Source organism: Vicugna pacos, chromosome 3, assembly GCF_048564905.1.
Source record: "Vicugna pacos chromosome 3, VicPac4, whole genome shotgun sequence".
NCBI lineage: Eukaryota > Metazoa > Chordata > Mammalia > Artiodactyla > Camelidae > Vicugna > Vicugna pacos.
In genome coordinates this window covers 612,063-615,207 of record NC_132989.1, presented here as the reverse complement: position 1 = coordinate 615,207, position 3,145 = coordinate 612,063, and the positions used below count along the sequence as shown (strand labels likewise).

Genomic DNA, 3,145 nt, shown 5'->3' with positions numbered 1-3,145 from the left:
TTAAACAGAATCACTCACGCTGCCATTGGAGGAAAAGGCAGAGGTGGAGTGATTAATTTGGAGACCATGTCCAGTAAACCAGCAAAAGCTGCTAAAGATGATGAAATGACACCGAGATGGTAGTGATGGAAGTAGTGAGCAGCAGATTTTAATTCTATTTTGTTTGCAGGGGCAACAGGATTGTCTGAGGGATTCAGTTTAGATGCAAGAGAAGAGAGAAGTCAAAGATAAATGCAAGTTTTTGCCTGGACCAAGGAGAAGAATAGACTGAGAATGGGGGGGGGGTAAGGAATATAAGTGTTTGATTTGGGACATGTTGAATTGAAATGCTGATGAGAATTCCAGGAAACATATCAAGTTGGACATGAGATACGAAAGTTTAGAAAAAGTATGTCTGGAGATTAATATTTGGGGATTTTCTTCATGCACATTCTTTTTAGAGCTGTGAAAATGTGACTTAGAGAATGTCTGAGGATGGAAAAATCCCAGAAATAATTAAATCATGTCCAAACTCATTATATTACAGATAAAATTAATAATATCCAGTTAGGATCAGAGACTATGAAACATCTAAAACTTTGGATCAGCCTACAAGCCCTTAGGGATGTATTTATTACATTTCCCAAAGGCAAGAAAATAGAAATATCTCAGGAGTTGTTAATGAGATGATGACTTTATAATGATATTTTCTAATAAAAACTAGTACCAGAGGGAACTTCATAATGACTTTTAAAATTTGAATATACATTTACTTTCTACTTTAAATAGATCCGGATTTGTCTCTTCAACATGTTTCATTTACTTTTTTTTATATATGTAATGACTGTAGTAATCAGTTTACTACACAGATTAATCATTCTTGAACGTAAAAGCTCCAGAGGAGCAAATGGGTCTTTAAATATATGCAAGTATTTCCATCAAATGAATTTTCACTCTTACATCCAGGTAGACCTAAGCAGTTAAAAACATAAGAAAAATAAGAGCTTTTAGCTATGTATTAACTGAGAAACCACATACAAACCAAAGACTATGGAAGAGAGAAAGAGGGGCTGAAGGATGAAGGGTGGGGAGATGTAAAAGAGTTGGGATCGAAGCCCATCACACTTCATATACTCATAGCTCCAATCCATTTAAATGCTGACCAGTTAAACAGACCTAAAAACACAGGATGTGGGTAGAGTTTAATCTGGTTGGTCATAACTTTCACCTAAGACATAAGTCCTTGGAATAAAATGAATACAGAAACAGCTTTGTGTTCTCCTTGCTTTTCAAAACTGTTTTGAGTTTAATAGGGTTCCACTTAAAAAACCACCTCCTACAGGTCAGTGGAGCTTTCCTTCCCCTTTCAAGCGCACACCATACCCACCACCCCTCACCTTGCCGTTATCCAAATTGAAGTCAATAAGGAAAGCTTTTAATCTCGCACCGAGGTTATGCCTGGAGAACTGGCTTGTCGCACACACACTTCTCTGCTGGGAGGCAATGTTGGTGCAGAAGTACAGGAGTTCTAGTTTGTTGCTCCAAGTATGTGCAACACGCAGCACTGCTGTATCAGGTAACCATGTGCACAGGGGAAGATGAGGTGTGGGCACATAGAACGCTGTCAGATGGAAATCAAAAGTACTTTCTCTTTCAGAGTTCCCCTATTTTTATTTGTAGAGGTTATCCTATAATTTCTTTTATTACATCACATACTTTAATTACATCACATACATGACATACACATCGTCCATTCCCGAGCTATTCTGCTGTATTTTTCTCTCTGTTTTGTAGATCCTCCAAGCAGTCTCAGGCACTAAAGGATCATCTGGATTGGGGTCACACCGCAGAGAACAGATGGACAAGAGTACTTTTGAAATAGTGCTGGAGACCACTATGACTGCAGAATATCAGGACAACTGTTGCCATGACTGTTGGTATTTGGACGGTAAATTCTTGTTGTAAACGCACCCTTTGGTAGTTTGAAGGGGTAACCTGTTGGGAAATGAGGTGTCAAGAAAAATACTCCACCCTGATCAGGACGGTCGTTTGGCCCCATTATTGTAGCTAGCCAATGGGCTGTATCACCTCCAGCGGGACCTGCTGAACACTGTGCTGGAGGCTCCCATGCCTGGTCATTCAATTCAACTTGGATTCTCTTCAGAGCCATCGTGGGAGGCGGGCAGCAGCCCCGGGCGAGGACGGGGGCAGGGGAGGGACGGGGAGCGGGCGAGGGGGCACGAGGCCGCCTCGGTGATCGCGGATTGGCGGGAGAAGATGGGGCGATCCGGAGAGCGGGTCCGGGGGGACTGACTGAGGCCGGGGTCCACGTGGCGCCTGAGCCTGCCATAGCGGTCGCCGCGTCACCCGGCGGCGGCCCCGGTGTGCGGTGCCGCCCGAGCCGCCGAGCCTCCGCCCGAGCCGCCGCCGCCGCCGCCCGAGCCGCCCGAGCCGCCGCCCGAGCCGCCGCCGCCGCCCGAGCCGCCCGAGCCGCCGCCGCCGCCGCCGGAGCCCCCCGAGCCGCTGCCGCCGCCACCGCCGCCGCCCGAGCCGCCCGAGCCGCCACCGCCCGAGCCCCCCCGAGCCGCCGCCGCCGCCCGAGCCGCCCAAGCCGCCGCCGCCCGAGCCCCCCGAGCCCCCCGAGCCGCCGCCGCCTGAGCCGCCCGAGCCGCCGCCGCCCGAGCCACCCGAGCCCCCCGAGCCGCCGCCGCCTAAGCCGCCTGAGCCCCCCGAGCCGCCGCTCGATCCGCCGCCGCCGCCGCCGCCCGAGCTGCCCGAGCTGTGCAGAGGGGCTCCACCATAAAAGTGTGATGAGCAAAAAAAAAAAAAAGAAAGAAAAGAAAAGAAAAGAACAAATGAAGTTGTGATTTTCTATTCAGTCCTTGCCAGTATTTTTCATCTCAGGAGATACACAGAAATTGCTCAAAGATTCAGATCAATGTCTTGCCACAACTGTAACCTATTTGTGACACAGCAGGGTTCCACTGCAAATAGTGGGGAGCCCTGTACCATACAGTAAATCCATACAGAAAAGGACAATCTTTTGGAAGAAAGCCTTCATCAAGTTTGCTGAATAAAATGTCAACATAAAAACAGATACATTTCAATGCATTTTTAACAATGTGTAAAGAAATTTGCAGAACATCTGTAGTGATAATTATAAAAT

General features: G+C 47.5%; 1 pseudogene; it reads right to left on the bottom strand.

The window, feature by feature from the left end:
* Positions 1 to 1,601: 1,601 nt before the first annotated feature.
* Positions 1,602 to 2,149, bottom strand: LOC140689220 (ubiquitin-conjugating enzyme E2 D2 pseudogene; annotated as a pseudogene).
* Between the last annotated feature and the right edge of the window lie 996 nt (positions 2,150 to 3,145).